This window comes from Xyrauchen texanus, chromosome 1 (genome assembly GCF_025860055.1).
Source record: "Xyrauchen texanus isolate HMW12.3.18 chromosome 1, RBS_HiC_50CHRs, whole genome shotgun sequence".
Classification (NCBI taxonomy): Eukaryota; Metazoa; Chordata; class Actinopteri; order Cypriniformes; family Catostomidae; genus Xyrauchen; species Xyrauchen texanus.
This window is the reverse complement of record NC_068276.1, coordinates 52867670-52886523: the sequence shown is the minus strand read 5'-3', so window position 1 is coordinate 52886523 and position 18854 is coordinate 52867670.

Sequence of the window (18854 nt, the reverse complement as noted above, 5' to 3'; positions counted from 1 at the left end):
GTGGAGGATATTTGTTTAAAGGTGAAATGTGTATTTTTTTCAGTGTCCATATTTTCTTCCATCACAGTTCAATATGTAGAGACAACTCTAAGTAAGGCATTTGTAGTTTGACTTCCCAAAGCGTATAAACACAGTGGCTATGTGGGACCTTCAAAATATTGCTCTGTTTGTTTGAGCAGTCATACATGTCAATTTTTGGAGTGGGACATACAGTTTGGAAAAATAATGGAAAATGGGGCAGGGCAGAAGTGGCGGTAGGAAAAGCTAGTGCTTGAAGTGGGTGGGTACTCACCAGTACACAGTACCTGAACATCTCTAATTTAGTCAACAGAGTACCGGCAGTTTTTATTGCGTACCACCACTTCTCAGAGTCTCCTGGTACAATGTAATTTCTTTATTAATGTAATACAGTGGATGATTTGATGTGGACTGCCAATTTATCTGACACTCTGATGGATTTTGATAAAACTGTGTCACAGTCTAAATATCTGAGTACTAATGAGCAAAACTCAGAGGTGATTTTAACAATATGTGCAACAGCATCAGTGATCCATGGTCCAATTCCGGACTGGAGCACGCATGTTTAAGCTTATCTGGGCTTAGTTCAGTTACACTGCTCTTTAAAACATGAACCAGCAACTTTTAGGTAAGCACATTTTATCACATCTTATTCAATCAAAATGCATTTATGCAAATTGCTTAACTAGCAGGAGCAGTCAAAACTACAGACTTAAAAAATACTCCAAAAAATACAGCTGTTATTTAAGTGATGTCAGCTCATATGCACAACCTCTTTCAAAAAAAGATAAATTGATGATGAAAAATGAACCTTTAAAGAAAATACATATAAACATTTGCTTTTATTCTCCATTCTTCAAGTGTTAAACGGGTGTGTCTCATCTATTCATGGTCAGTCGTGCTCATTAAAAGTGAAAACGTGAAGCGTCATTAAACCTGAATACATGCATATATCCTGGTTGTGTTTGGTTCTATAATCAGATGTGTGTCAGAGTTCTCACCCCGAACATCATCAAATCAGTTTGTTCTCCTTTCACCAATGATTATCTTCACAAATATCTGTCTCCTGCACACATTTATATATAGACTTTAGCAGATTGAAATGTTCTTCCGCTGTTTTCATTAACAATAACCCTACAATGTACGTTTTTAATTTCAAAGTGAAGTTAATTGAAACCTAATGGTTATTTGAGGGTGTGAGGTCAATTTTGTCCTTTAACCCTTTCCCCGCCAGCGTTTTAAAAAAAGTTGCCAGCCACCGCCAGGGTTTTTGACGATTTTCGCTAAACTTTAATGGCCCGCAGAATATTTTCTTCCATGAATATATGAAGATGCTATATATCAAAATAAAGATCTGGGCCTCTGCTTTTAGGCAAAAAAAAAACGATTTTATTTTATCTTCATTTGATCTTTTTTTATTGCGACTTGAACAGAGGTAGGTTTTGTCAAAAAACAACATTTCAGACAAAAAGCTGAGAAAAAGGCATGTTTATGTCTGATATTTTGAGCTTCTCATACTCCACTTCTTCATGTTTGAGACGATCGCAGTCTGTTTCTTTGATCAAAGAGTTGCGTACTCTTTCAAAACATGCGCAGGGGTCTTCCTTACCGTATAACACCTAAAACACGGAAACCCGGAAAATTCCGTGTTTGGCGGGGAAAGAGTTAACCAGATCTTAAAAAGGAATTTATGTCCAGACCAATATAAACAAACACACATTATTAAGAGCGTTTTGTTTTTCATGTTAAGTTTCATTGTTAGTTCTGATCTGATGTCACATAAAAGGTTTAATTTTCTCTTAAAGAGATATGTGTAGGCTACTGAGAATAAAATACCACAACAACATTGTAGGACAACATCACATGAACTCTTAAGGTTAACCAAGAAAGAGGCACTACAGGCACTTATTTATTTATTATTATTTTCATTTGGAAACTATTTGTATTTAATTTTTTTTCCATCCTTTGAGATATTTAAAATAAGAATGCTAATTATCTAGAGCTTGTGTGGGTTTACGTACTTGTGGCTATCGCAGTGCTTTGGGTTGACTATTAGGGCTTAACACATTCCTTTATTTCATCAAGGTTGATTACTGCTGTGAAGCTTTTCCCTCTCTTTTAGATAATCTGATGCTCTTAAATGAAAACCTTTTCATTATTCTACACTATCCCGTTTGCTTCTATTGTGCTCAGCACCTGTACAGAAGGGTCTGGCTACAATCTGGCTCACCAGTGTGAATGTTTATATATTTCTTTCAAATCTAAATCTGTTGCCATGGCTTCCTAAACAACTAAGTTTAGTGTCTGGCTGTTCATCAACACTAGTATGTAATAAAAAATGCTAAATGCAAATTATAAAATGCAAATAGCCATATAATCATGCATAGTTAGTAGAGCAAAATAAATAGGCTTATCAATTTTTAAAAAGGAGAAATATCTTCCTACTGTATGTAGGGTATTACATATATAATTTAGAGATGTGGACGGGGTCAGTTAAAATGGGTATTTTGCACGCATTTTACCATCATTATATGTAGGGTAATTTGCACACATGCTAAATTTAGGGTCTTGAAATGTGTGAGCTATGAACTAAATTAAACTGTCCTTATTAGGTAATGAAATTTCTAACGGAATTAGTCGCGTTCGATTAGATTTTCCACCATTGAAATCGTAATACAACGTCTAGTTGTAGCAGCTCACAGTTTATACTGTAAGGAATTAGCGTTAAAAAGTGAATTATGATTAATTCACTTATTGGAGTGATATTATTCTCATGGCTTGTTGAAAATAATATCACATATATTGGGTACGGATTTGAAGCGAAATCTTTCAGAAACAGGGATGAGATTATTTATCAAAATATACCACAGTCGAGTCGTCTTTGAACACAGACAAACTTTATTACTATTCTTAACATAAATCTAATCTAACACATATATACATGAGGCAGGTTGGTGAAAAGTGACAGAATGTGAAATAACTGATCAGTTCAGTGAAAATGAACTTTACGGAGTCTGTTAACAATACCTTAAGAAACATTTAATCCTTCTTTGAGTCTACAACGATTTGCTATTGGATTAACCAAATTATTTGATTAATACACCAGCACTTTGAGCACAATATTGTAAATGTACTTGCTTGTCTTTGTGGTGTTTCCTTGCATTTTTGGTGTGACTTGGTTTTTGGTCGAAAGTTCGTTCTGTCAATGTTTTAATTGCGAATTTATAGTCTGTATGAATTGTGAAATTAGCTGTAAAGTGAGGCCTTCTCACTCCTTCTCGGGACATCGAGTCCCGAGTTCCCTTGGATCTCACATGGGAGGACCTGGCCGTCAGCGGAGCGGAAGAGACGAGTGAAGAGAGCAAGAGAAGAGAGTTCTTCCTATTTGGAACTATTTGAACTGAGATTGGCCGCATCCCCCAAAGGTGTCCTGCGCCAATCAGAAGTGACTTTTCAGAATCACATGGTCACCTGGGCTGTCTTTTCCGACAGCTGAGTTATGGTCCTTTGTTTCAGACTCTTAAAAATGTCCCCCTCAAAAATTGTGCACATATAATCATGAGCTTTTATATCTTGAGAATGGTACAAGAGGCCAGTTATACACCAGCAAACGCTTACATACTAAACATGATTTATTTTTATGGATGTTATACATGTAGGTAACAAAACATGAAAATCCCTGGTTACAAAATCATATTGGTTTTACACATCATTGTATTTTATCAAGTTAAACCTTACAGTTATCATTCTTAGTAGAATGAGATAAATCATACAGAATTAAAGATTATATTTATCATTTATAGGTGATTGCACATTGCTACACACATTTTAAAGAGGTCCATCAGTCTATAATCATTAATTTGTCAGGTACAAACATTACCACAGTTCAAAGCAATTTTCAGCATTATCTAGCAAGGCTAGATTAAGATGAAATGTCATAGAGTTGTGCAAATCTTACGGTCCTTGTAACCTTACACAGAACAGTGTGGTGTGGGGTTTTTGTGAAGGCCGGTAATTTATGACGTGGAAACATTCCAAACTGAAAGGCTGGGTTTCTCATTTAAAATCATGTTGGTGGAATTCTTCTGCATATATAATCTTACATGTATAATATTGTTGTTGATGTCAAACACTGTGATTTCTATCAAACTTTTCTGTATTTTTGTAGAAATGTCTGTCACTTGTTTGAAGCTAGACGACTGCCACATGAACAGGTTGAATGGCATTCCCTCATCCTCAAAAAACATTAAAAAAAACTTTGCAAGGTAATAGAAAATATAACTCAGAGTACACAATACACTGCTGGTCCACAAACAAGACCAGTGGAAAACTAGCATAATCAATAATGTCATGGTTACTAACGTAACCTCTGTTCTTTGATGGAGGGAACGAGACCTTGTGTCGATTTAGTTACAATAGGGGTCACTACATGGAGCCCCATACATCTCTTATCTTTGAGAAAAGGCCATTGAAAATTGACGAGTGAAATTTGCATGCCACTCCCCCTTGTCGGCCTCTCTTGACTCGACCAGGTTGAGCCAAAGGTAGCGTTCCTGGACATCGTCTGCCCAAGAGACCACGGCATGACTTTTGTCGCCCGGAAGGCGAGATCGGTGGTCGAGCGCAGCGCCTGCATTAGTCCCGTTTCAGAACTACCCTCGTGCAGTTCTTTAGGTGCCTTGGCTTGGTGCTCCTGCAGAAGTGCCATGGAATGCAGGACCGTCGAGGGTAGTGAGAGTGGATGAGTTCAAGAATCGGGCAGTAAAAGGTGCCCGCCACGACCGCATAAGCTCATCATGCACCTCCGGAAAGAAAGGAACAAGGGTGGAGTGTGGCCGTGAGCTGTGCGTGAGGTTTCGGGGGGAGCGGAGGATTCCACTCCAGCCCGACACTTGTGGCTGCCCGGGAAACCATGGCCGCCAGCTCCGCGTCAGCCTGCTACTGGGCTACCGCACCCGAGGGTGGGAGTCCAACCGAGTCTTCTGCATCAGACATGACGAGCCCACTCTCCCATGCTGCAATCGATAGCTCATCCTCTTCGTGAGCCCTGAATGAGATCGTGAACCCCATCCTGAGATGGGAAATGGAAATTCATGCTGGCCTGTAAGCTGGTCTTTTAAGCAGGATTAAGCAAGTAAATGTAGGAGTTTTTACCATACTATGAACCTATTTTTCAAAAAAAAAAAAAATAATAATTTTTTAAATTATTGTATATACATACACTGCATCTGGAAAGTATTCACAGCACTTCACTTTTTCCACATTTTGTTATGTTACAGCCTTATTACAAAATGTATTACATTCATTAATTTCCTCAAAATTCTATAAACAATACCCAATAATGACAACATGAAAGAAGTTTGTTTGAAATCTTTGCAAATTTATTAAAAATAAAAAACGAAACATTTACATAAGTGTTAACCACCTTTGCCATGACACTCAAAATTGAGCTCAGGTGCATCCTGTTTCCACTGTTCATCCTTGAGACGTTTTTACAACTTGATTGGAGTCCACCTGTGGTAAATTCAGTTGATTGGACATGATTTGGAAAGGCACACACCTGTCTATATAAGGTCCCACAGTTAACAGTGCATGTCAGAGCACAAACCAAGCCATGAAGTCCAAGGAATTGTCTGTAGACCTCCGAGACAGGATTGTATCGAGGCACAGATCTGAGGAAGGGTATAGAAAAATTTCTGCAGCATTGAAGGTCCCAATGAGCACACTGGCCTCCATCATCTGTAAATGGAAGAATTTTGGAACCACCAGGACTCTTCCTAGAGCTGGCTGCCCGGCCAAACTGATCAATCGGGGGAGAAGGGTCCTAGTCAGGGAGGTGACCAAGAACCTGATGGTCACTCTGACAGAGCTCCAGCTTTTCTCTGTGGAGAGAGGAGGACCTTCCAGAAGAACAACCATCTCTGCAGGCACCTGATGGACTCTCAGACCATGAGAAACAAAATTCTCTGGTCTGATAAAACAAACATTGAACTCTTTGGCCTGAATGGCAAGCATCATGTCTGGAAGAAAACCAGGCACCGCACATCACCTTACCAATACCATCCCTACAGTGAAGCATGGTGGTGGCAGCATCATGCTGTGGGGATGTTTTTCAGCGGCAGGGACTGGGAGACTAGTCAGGATCGAGGGAAAAATGAATGCAGCAATGTACAGAGACATCCTTGATGAAAACCAGACTGGGGTGAAGGTCCATCTTCCAACATGACAACAACCCTAAGCACACAGGTCCATCTTCCAACATGACAACAACCCCAAGCACACAGCCAAGATAACAAAGAAGTGGCAACGGGACAACTCTGTGAATGTCCTTTAGTGGCCCAGCCAGAGCCCAGACTTGAACCCGATTGAACATCTCTGGAGAGATAAGAAAATTGCTGTGCACCAATGCTCCCCATCCAACCTGACGGAGCTTAAGATGTCCTGCAAAGAAGAATGGGAGAAACTGACAAAAAAAAGGTGTGCCAAGCTTGTAGAATCATACACAAAAAGACTTGAGGCTGTAACTGGTGCCAAAGGTGCTTCAACAAAGTATTGAGCAAAGGCTGTGAATACTTATATACATTCGTTTTTTATTTTTAATACATTTGCAAATATTTCAAACAAACATATTTCATGAAGTCATTATGGGGTATTGTTGTAGAAAACAATGAATTTATAAAATTTTGGAATAAGGCTGTAACATAACAAAATGTGGAAAAAGTGAAGTGCTGTGAATACTTTCTGGATGCACTATATATATATATATATATATATATATATATATATATATATATATATATATATATATATATATATATCAATAAATGTTGATGTGAAGCCTAAAATGTTACAACAGGTTCTTTATTCCAAAATATTAATTAAAAAAATTAATTTGTATTCCTACTCTACTAAATGTAATCTGTGCTCAGCACTAATTCCAACAATAATATAGAGTTAAATTAATCTGGCAATGTTACAGCATAAATTTGTGCTGCAAACTCCTCAATCAAGATGCCATATTAGCTGCACATGCTGTATCATTTCAAGTGCTCATTCTCTTCCTGCTGTCATCTAAGAGTTAGGCCGAGCCAGCTCAATAGCATCAAAAAAGAGGACAAGAAAAAAAGGGATCAAACACTCTCCATACAAATGTGTATTTATCTTTCCCCGATGGGCCATTAGAAAGGCAAGGTATTCATTTGTAAATTAAATTTGCCAACTAAATTAAAGAAGGGAGGACATAATGGATGGATACTGACTGTGGAGACTCCGAGTCGGGCATAAATAAATACAGGGAGGGGCTGAGAGGAAGTGCTTATCAGGAGAGGAAGAGAAGACCATGCATAGCACGAAAGAAAATATTTGTGGCGTAATATTATCACAAAATAAATAAATAAATAAATAAACTCGTCCGTCATTTATTTAAAAATCATGGTTACAGTAAGGCACTTTAAATGAAAGTGAATGTGGCCAGTCCATAAAATTAAAAATACATCAAAAACACACACTTTTCAACAATATAGCCAAAAGACATAAACATTGTATGTGTTAACATGACACTAGTTTGATACAATCTCTGTTCTACATTATTTTAGTGCGATAAAATCACTTATAGGTTTTAACTGCATTGCTTTGTCATAGCAATGAATTTGTAATATTGGACATTACATTTATCACATTTTATCACACATATCATGTCACACATATAATGTTTACATCTTGTAGCTTTACTTTTAAAACTGTATATTTTAGTACCAGTCCGTCTGGCACCAACAATCATCCATGCGATTATCTAATCAGCCAATCATGTTGCAGCAGTGCAGTGCATAAAATCATGCAGATACAGGACAGGAGCTTCAGTTAATTTTCACATCAACCATCAGATAATGGGGAAAATATTTGATCTCAGTGATGTGAACCATGACATGATTCTTGGTGCCAGATGGGCTGGTTTGAGTATTTCTGTAACTTCTGATCTCCTGGGATTTTCATACACAACAGTCTCTACAATTTACTCAGAATGGTGCCCTAAACAAAAAACATCCAATGAGTGGCAGTTCTGCAGATGGAAACTCCTTGTTAATGAGAGAGGTCAACAGAGAATGGCCAAACTGGTTCAAAGTCTGCATTAACTCAGATAATCAATCAGGGGTGCATTTCACATACAATAATATAACTCACTGCTGAACCACTGTGTTTACCACAAAACCCTAGTAACTATGTCACATATCCATCATTCGAACCACGTTGGTTCAACAGTGTGGAGATGTCGTTAATGACATTACTCAGGGGGTGGAGTAATAACTTCTGCAGAGATCAAAAGGATATCAAATTGTAACAGCTCATTTACATGGTTAGAAATACATTTATTGTGAGACCGCTGCTTAAGACACGGTATGCACTTTGTAAGTGGCATACTCTTTACTACAGTATATAAGCGGCCTGGTCAGTAAGCAGGTCCATAGCAATGTAATTTCCGAACGATGCTGCTGTTAATAATGAACATGGCATCTGAGGACTATTTCGCAATTTTCTGTTCTCCGTTGTTTTCATTGCAACTTGTCGCAACATTGTGTTGCATAGTGGAGTTTCACTCTTACCTCACTTGAGCACACTATACTGTACATATGCGCACTATTCAAAAACCACTAAGAACGCCACTTTTATTCTTGACACAATGAGAGATATAGAATTAAATATATATAGAGTAAAAGATACAGACTGGGTCTGGCAAATGGGGCTCTGGTGAAACTGTTTGGTGTTGCATGGCAACAGACATATGATTTTCAACATGATTTTCAGTAACAGATAAGTTATAACCTTCACCATTTTAATGTAAATACAAAATATAATAACCCATTTGTTGACCAAAAATATTCATTTTGTAACTTATTTTGTGTTAGTGCGGGTGGGTCATCCCTGCCTTGCTCAACCTGGGAGGAGACAGGAGGGGAAAAACAAAATAGGTGAAGGAAAATGCCAACACGGAGCAACAGAGAGAGAGAGAGAGAGAGAGAGAGAGAGAGAGAGAGAGAGAGAGAAAAACTCACTCAGTGAGAGATGAATGGCTGCCAGAGTAATTAGGCTCAGTGAAATACAACCACTCGGCTCTGAAGAAGAAGTCTGAAGAAGTTCTCTGATATGCCATCGCATGGTCCCTGATCACTCCTCCACCTTCTCAGGCCGATGGCAGCTGCTCCTCCCTGGATGGACCGGAGTCAGACCGACCTTGATAATATATATAATAGTTTAATTAAGAAATAAACAAAATTTATTACAAATTTATATGAAATGTATATGTTTAGGGCAGCCCTCCTCCGCTCTAAACATATAAATGTGATACTTGTGACTTAATGCATCATGATAGCATGTCAGATCAAAATGTAAGCAATTATTATGTGAGTCTACCATGAATCCCTGTCATCCCTTTATTATCTACTACCAGAATAATGTAATTAATAAGTATGATTATGAATCATATGGAATGAAACATTTATTGTTTTGCAGTGGTGACCCACCATCACATACAATACAACAGTCAACTAACTAAAGTTTACTATGTAAAGATTTTCACAATGCACAATATAATGATATCCTTTATTTAAATCCTCAGACAAATCTCAAGAGAGGCTTACTTCTAATTTCTCCCAAGCCACAGCATGAAAACTATGAAAAAACATCATGAAAACAGCCAATTTTAAAACCAAAAACCAATTAAGAGATGAATAGAATTACAACATGAGAAACGTGATAATCAAATTAAAATGCTCAACAATGAAGGCTTACAAAGAATCCTACAGCTTGAGCACAGAACGTGACGCAGAACTCAGACAGTGTAAATAAATGCGTACAAAAGGACAACATTCACCCTGCTTGACTCTCTATCCAATGATGGCATCATTAGAACATTCTGGCTTCCAAAGTCCAAAATCCTTGAGAGGGCAACAAGAAGAAACTATGCCTTAAGGCCAGCATGCAGTTCTTATCTGTACTGTGTTATTATGCTGTGGAAATTTCTATGGAGGTGGTTGGTGATGGCCTGTGGCCAAGCAAGTCTTCAGTCAGCAAGGCTGTGACAGCAGTAACACCTTTGCTTTTATACCTTATGAACACCATGCAGACTTCCTCCTCATGAAATCCAGCTGGCCAATCAACAGTTCCATGGTATTTTCAACATCCCCAGAGAGATTGGTGTCTTCGATGGCACCCTTATCCCAGTGGAAACTCCTGTGGTGAATGAGCCCTTGTGCATTTGCAGGAAGGGCTATCCAGACATTCATGTTCAAGTAATGTATGATCACCTGGGGGTCTTCACTGACATTGTGGCAAAATGGAAGCACGCATGACTCTTTTAAGTGGGCCATTTTAGCAATTTGGTGACAGCTGGCTGCTGGGAGACAGTGAATGTCCTCTTCACCCATTCCTCTTGACACCTGTGCACCATCCAGCCACCATTGAAGAGGAAAGATTCAATGGAAGGACACGTTCTATAATGGAGGGGGCTATAGGGGTGTGGAAACGACGTTTTCGCTGCATCAGCAAGTCCAGTGGTGGCCTGAAGCTGAACTGCTCCAAAACCTGTGCTATTGAAGTGGTTACTGCAAATCTCAACAACATTGCAGTCAGGGAACATTTTCAACTTCCTGAGGAGGAAGAGGGGGTTTGTGCTGATGATGAAGAAGACGATGCTACCGATGATGATGATCCTCTGAACCCACATAAAGGCAGAATGCATCATGCAGGAGCAGAAGTCAGAGAATATTTAATTCAGATTACAACAAATTGTGTTTTAAATAGTTTGGTTAATGTATTTTCTATTATTTCATCTGACTGACATAACTTATGTTAATAAATATTTTTGACGTTGTGGGGACAATTTATATGACAATATGTTTTTTGAAAATGTAAAAATGCAGAAGGTTTTCTGTGAGGGTTAGGTTTAAGGGTAGGCTTAGTGTTAGGGGATAGAATATAAAGTTTGTAGTATAAAAACTATTATGTCTATGGAAAGTCCCCATTAAACATGGAAACCCAACGTGTGTGTGTGTGTGTGTGTGTGTGTGTGTGTGTGGAAGTGTGTGTAAGTGCGGAGGGGGAGAAAAGAACGAGGGCTCTTTTTAACTGAAATTATATAAATGTAAGTTATTTTAGATATTGTTTGATGTTCTCAACCGATTTACGTTAACCAATGACTTTGTTAATATGTTTTTTTGTTGAGGTTGAGGACTTTGTTAATATGTTTTTCTTTGAAATAACTTAATTTGGCGAAGTGATATGGAACCGTTATTTGGTCAAGACCTGGAACTACTTTATAGCTGTGCGTTTACTTGAAAAATAATTACACACCTTAGAACGTCTGTGAACCAATCAGAGTCAAGCATTTAACAGACCTGTTGTATAATCTATTATATTCTACTTCTAGGAACATGACACAATAAACCCAAAACCACTTACACAGACATATTATCCCTTACGGAAATCAGATATATGGCCATGTACATATTTCTACAATAATTGTTCATTTATTTGGGCATATTGGCTATATAACATTTTTCTGTGATTTGGGAAAGAATGTTTTACTTATATGAAAGTGTAATATTTTGAAATGTGAATGTATAAATTTTACACTTACATAGTGCTTTTCTGACACTACACTCAAAGCATTGTAGATATACTGAATATATGTACAGTACAGATCATTTTTATATCAGTGAAAATCACTAACATACATATTATGTTTTACATATATTGCCATATGTGAAATTTCTCTTTGGGAATGTTGTAACAAAGATATTCGCTTGTAAATAATACAATAACTTAGTTTCGCATAGAAAAGGTAAGAGAATCATGTGTGCCAAACGGCATAAATAATGCCTTAGTTTGGAACCTCGAAGGGAGAACATTTGTGACAGTCATGCTGGTCGTTTCAAACAGAATTTCCAATAGCTACAAATAACTTAAAATGTAAATTACGTGATATTTGAACACCACAACTTTAAGCCTTCCAAAGCTCTCAGAGTGGATGATGAAGTCTTTGAAAGCAATAGGGCATAGGGCTGATGAGTCTGAATAGTTAACACGCCCCAGCTGCGGCGAAATCAATGGCATTGACAACGCAAACAAACAAGGAACTATGCGTCTAACCACAGGTGGAGATCTATAGTTCCAACCACACAACTTGCGACACAGTTTGCGAATGTTCGTTGGAACTACCACAAAATGCCATATCGTTGAACTATGTAGGTAATGATGGAACTTGTGACCATAGTTGGCTAACGATGGGATTTTGGGAAATGCACCTCTGTACAATTGTGGTGAGAAGAATGCTATTCTGAGATGCGGGTTGGTGCTCTTTTGGCGGCACGAGGGGGACCTACATAATATTAGGCAGGTGCTTACAATTTTGTGGCTAATCGTTTTTTTTTAGGAGAGTGCTTTTGATAAATTACATCAGTTAGTTCAATGGCAAAGCTACAGTATGTGTGCTATATAATAATATTAAAAATAAAAAAAGCCCAGCAATGTATTGTTTCGTCTCGTTACATGCTTCTTTTTGGAAAACGTAGATTGTTACTCTATAATAAAAATACCTGAACAATTGTCACGTTTCAGAAAAGATTTAGTTAAGTTAGTAGCATCGCTACTTCCAAGTTCAAGTTATTTATTGTCATGAGTGCAGAATAACAAGCAACACTGTACAATGGAATTCTTTGTGTGCAATTACTGTGCATATAACTAAATATACTGAAAATAACATGCAATATTTAGAGAACAGAAATAGAAACTTACTGCTAGAATAAATTAGAATGCAAATATATAACAAAAATGTATTCACATCTATGTGCATATATTATTGTCTATTGTCAGTGTTGGGGAGTAACAGAATACAAGTAATGGATTACGTATTTAAAATACAAAATATAATTAACTGTATTCAACCACAGTTACAATTTAAATAATTTGTAATTAGAATACAGTTACATTCAAAAAGTATTTTGATTACTGAAGAAATTAATTTGCATTGTATTGTCATTTAATATTTAGTCCTTTCATGATGTTACATTCATACGAACAGACAGAGAAGTAAGTATGAAGTAAGTTTGGAGCAGAAGAAATAGAAATAAACCTGTCAGCTTTACGCTAAGCTTAAATGCTATTTCTAGCCATTTTACATGCACGTTACCAGGCACGATCATATTTTTTATCTAGAAAATTCACGTTTGATCATAATTAGATATATCTTGTTTTAGAAACAACACTGCATAAGATATTTAGGTTTTTCAGAGAATGTATTTTTAACAAGAGTATTTTGTCTTACTGTTCTGGTAGAATTGTTATAGTCAAAACAAGTGAAAAAATCTACCAGTGCAGAAGAAGTAATACAAAGTATTTAGAATATGTTACTGACCTTTAGTAATCTAATGGAATATGTTACAAATTACATTTTACAGTATGTATTCTGTAATGTGTAGTGGAATACTACTACCAATTTTGTTGACAGTAAATGAATTAGGGGTGACCCTTGCAACAATGTACATCAATTTTTTTATCTTAGGCAGAAGCAATGATAAACTTAAATGTGAATGTCCAATAGTATAGCGATAGAGACTGCTGGAGTTAATACAATGTGGCCACTTTATGTTCCCGAACTAAACAAGGATAATGTCCTTGTTTCACATATCACGTAATGAATATTTGATCACATCTTTTCTTTAACACCAAACTCAAAAAGACTTTCAAATCATGACATGAAATGCAGCGTTCTACAGCAGAGCACATAAAAATATTAATTTGTTGCAGATGAAAAGCACGTCCAATTCTGAGTCCTTTGCTCTATCTGTTGGTCGTAAACTTTTCTAGAATAATGTGTTTCTATTATTGCACAATGTTAAGGTGTTACATTGCCGCTTTTATCAGGAAGTTGTTCTAGGGCAAGGAGGGGGATGTTATTCCATGAACCGGGCCGACATTAATCTCTGTCACATGGCCTTCTCTGATATATACCCCTTCCAAATAAGCTGAGTGTGAACCCAACCTCCGTCTCCATCCTGCCTGATAGCAGTATGTTTCAGCGCCTGTCGGCATCTCTGATGACACTGAAGCCTTGCTCCCCAAACAAACGTTGAGGGTACACAAGGGGGAAGAATTAAATTTCCTCAACCAGAAACATGAGCAACAAGATAACATTGGGTGCTCAGTAATGTTTTTTTTTTCTCTTCCTCATTCACTGCGGTACCTTTTCTGCTTGAAGTCCATTACGACCAGTGCAATAGCTGTGTGACAACTTTGATCAAAAGTAATTAATCTTCTACTAAGAGAAATGGCTCTCAGCTTCGAGTGTGCCTAGAGAGAGTGGTCGTCCATATAAACTATGTATGAGGACATTTAAAAAGGGAGAGGTACATCATAACGTGGAGTTGATTAAGGAACCTAGAGCTCAGCCTGAGGCTATCAGATCAGAACGCAACTACCACTTTTTTCCAGCATTCCTCGTCGACGGCAACATTCAGCCAATCACTGATTTCAACTTTATTAAGAGACCACCAGGAAACATGGCTGGCATCAACATGCTCATGCCAAATTGTTTAATTAGAGATGATTTATCACCAAACTGTCATTTGCTAAACCCTCTTCCCGCCGCGATTGGCACATCGCCTTCAAAATCTCATTTACATTAAAATGAGAATTTCCGCTAATTCCTCCCATACATTCTGAACTCAGCATGCATCCAGGGCCGGCCTGGGCGCATCTACCTGATTAGCACGGCCCCTGCATACATCAGCTTCTTTATTATAACTGTGTTATTAGATGTTTGATCTCACTGAGATTTCTCATACAGATTAAAGCAGGATGCAGCCTTAAGCACATACATTAAACTCCTGCCTTTTCACCACTACTGTGAAGAGGAAAATTGACTAAATATGATAGCTTTACTTATTATACTGTAGGGCTCCAAAACATATTAATTGCAGAATTTTTTCATGGATGCAAGACAGTAACGTACAAACTTTTAAACAACGGTGAAGAAACTAAGCTTAATGTACTCAGCAATGTGAAGGAGGAGGTAAATTTGTACAGTAATTAAAGACTAGGTAAGAATATATATACAGAGTGACTATTTGCACTTGGTTTAAATAGCACCTTCCACACAGCGTAGCTATAATGGAAACACTAAAATTAAAACAAACCTCACCCTGAAGTGTTGCTTCAATGGTTTGTTGTGTAAATATGCTGTGGATGTGTTTTTCCGGGATGGATGACCTGGGTTCAATTCCCCCTTTTGCCCCACAGTTTTTCCCATCCTGTCTCCCATCTCCACTTTTAATATTTCCTTTAATACTACTTATAATATTAAATAAAACTGTATACAAAGGTTGATTTCCTCAAATTGGTTTGGTCACTGTGAAGGTCGGGGTGTTTAAAGAAAGGTTTAATTCAAATGAACCATTGTTTTACTATAGTAAAACTGTAGTAACCATGTTTTGTCTTAGTTTTTTTGTGAAAGTCATTATTTTATTGTAATTAACCATGGTGTTACTACATTAATGTGGTTTTTATATAGTAACGTCTTGGTTACTGTCATAACCTCCATTCCCTGATGGAGGGAACTAGATGTGTGTCGATGTAGTGACACTAGGGGTCGCTCTTGAGAGCCCCAAAAACCTCCCATTCTTTGAGAAAAGATTTGCATGCCACTCCCCTGAAAATACGGGTATAAACGCAGCTGGAATGCGATTCCATTCGGGTTTTGTGCTGAGGAGCCGAGACAAGGTCCAGCCATTTCAGCGACGAGTAGTGAGTAGTGTTGTGGCAAGAGGGACTCAACGTCACATTCCCTTCATCAGGAAACAGAGGTTGTGACAGCAACCAAGACGTTCCCCTTCTGTCACTCACTCACTCAACATTGTGTCGATGTAGTGACATTAGGGGTCCCTATAGAAAAACACCACAACAGCTAAACCATCTTACGTGAACTGCTGATGCAGGTGAAAGCAAGCTGCTGCGTGCGTAATAGCAGGTGCATCAGACTACACGTAACCTCCCCCAATGCCCCAAAAGACGTCATGTAGATCCCCACATCCCTGAGGGGGGGAAGCGACGTAACTAGCATGGGAGCAGGCTGCGCCAGCCGCGGCCTTTTCTCTCTATGTTTTCTCTCAACAGAGTATTAGATTCAGCTGGGGCCATCTAACACCATCATACGCATCGGGGAAGGTGTTCTTTTCCTTTCCTATTCTTTCAGGGGGAAAAGACCCCATGGAGACCACATCCTGCCCAAAAGGGGAGGTCAATACGTGGGAATACGACACATGGGCTCAGGCCAGGTAGGCCCCGCCACGAAACGTGGAAACTCTACAAACACAGCGACAAGGGAGACGCAGGTCCGCTGACAAGGAGATTGTACCGTGGAATATACATCAGAGGGGTTACCGGAGTAATGGACACCTGTGGAGCACCTATCCCAGTACAGACCCTGTAGTGGGGCTGGCTGCGAACTCCTTCACCAAGTTTGCGCACCATAGGACTAGGGATGAAGGACATCCAGGGTCCACGGGGCAAGCCTCTGTTTAGAGACAGTGTTCCCTTTCCGCTGTCCACCAAAGCAGACAAAGAGCTGCTCAGAGCATCTCAACTCTGCATGCTACCCAAGTAGGTGTGCAAAGCATGCACCTCCTCCCAGGGCAGGGCTTGCAGGTTCACCACCTGATCCCTGAAGGGGATCGTGGGAACCTTGGGCAACTGCACATTGCCTCCAGCACCAGCCGTGTCGGCCTCATACAAGTAGGTAGAAGGCGCAGCGCGGGGGGTGGCTAGAGTGGCTTTCCCATGGAAGGAGGAAAGCCACGACCACAACGTTGCCATGGTCATATTCTCGCAATGAGAACATGAACCATCCACAAACGCTGCCTCAGTGTGATTGCCGCCCGGACACTTGAGGCAGCGCCAGTGGCCGTCAGAAGTGGAGAGATAATGACCACATCCAGGAATCACACAAAGACGGAAAGGCATCTTTAAAAATATGCGTCTTTAAAAAGACGTTTGACATCAATATGTGTGCTCTAATAGAGAAAATATACTCTTTAGCAGGAATATATAATGTTTTAGTGGTGTCGAAGTGCCATGGGACGAAATCTGCACTCGACGTGCTGAAGGAGAGAAAGCCGCTGGAAATGCGGCATATATCCAACAGCATACACTTCTTAAGAGGTGAATGGAACAACGTAGTATTCAGCTCGCTGATAGTACAACCGCTCGGATTGGAATATTCCAGCTTCTTTTATGTCATTGTGGCAGGGTGGAGGGCGGGGCCGGGTCGTGATCCTACGCACCCGGTCCCGGGTTTCGGCACCAGTGTAAAGGTATTCAATGAAAAGGAGGAGGCGAGAACCGGGCTTTTCAATATAAATAATACGTTTTAATGAGAAACTCAAAAGACAACATAAACACACACGACGGACATGTCCGTAAACGATCTCTCTCTCACGACACCCTGCAGTCGACCTTTATACCTCGGAGGCTTGATTAGCCTAATATGGGACCGGGTGCGTAGGATCACGACCCGGCCCCGCCCTCCGCCCTGCCACAGTCATGTTTATATTCATTTTTGTAAGGGACAGTTAAAGTAAGGTTTAGGGTTAGGGGTTGGTGTAGGGTATCTGAAGGGTGTCTGTGGGACACTAAATAAACACACTGAAGTGATGCCCCTATACTGTATATTAGTATTTTATTAGAAGTGCAACAAGTATCTGACACTGCATCTTTCACTATTTCCATTTTTCTCTTACGTGAAGGTCACAGTATAACTGACTTTGAAACTTTTTACCAGGCATTCATAATTAATTTCTGTTACTTTTAAAAAAGCATAGATTTTACATGTATGTTTTGCCTTAGAAAGCACTACTACAAAAAAGAATGTTAAAAAGCCACTGCTGCTGTGCATAAAAAAAAACAAAGTTTCTGAAGGCAGAAAAATATTCACACATCAAAAGGCCTCCAAATGCTCAAATTAAAAATATAAGACAGGTCTTATAAAAGGGAACAGAGAATCGCAGCACCATGGCCAAAAAGAGGAGCCCTGTCGGAAATTGAAAACCATAATGAGAGAATTAAATATAGCCAACAGATGAAAAATAATAACATATCGATCTCACAAGTAGCACTTTAAAGGTGCATAATACCCTAATTCCTGATATTGATCAGGGTATGTGCTCAGTGCAAGCGTTTTGTTGGGACCCCCAGTGAGAGGTTGATTGCTTCAGATTTTGGCCATGTTGTTTATGTAGCCTTATTTTGGCCTGCGGGAACCAAATCACCTGAACATTGCATGAGCTACATCATTCACACGATGAGGGGGGGGTCAACACAGGTTAAAATCCCATGATTGCATTAGTGCTTAAAAGGGCAAAAGATACCAACATCAAATTCAGAGCAAGTCATTTAAACTTTCAGAAAGGCTTATACAAACAATAAAACATGAACTTTAGATGACTGCGCCCTAGTAGCCAATAATAGACTTTTGTGATAAATAATTCATAGATCACGCACACAAAACCAACAACAACATACAAGTAACATTCAAAATGTTTCTTTGTATGGATTTCATCCCATGATAAACACACAATAAGCATGCTGTTTGCAGTAAATGCTCTTTGTTTCCTTGCCAATCCCTCTTTGCATACAAAGCCAAATCCATCTTTTGTACTTTATACACTGTAAACCCATAATACTATCATGTATTTTGCATGTTCTTTTCTCTCCAGCAATGCATTCAAGAGAAAAGGGCAATTAAAGAGAGTCTGATGTATGGTGTTAGTGGGACTATACTAGAGTGTGAA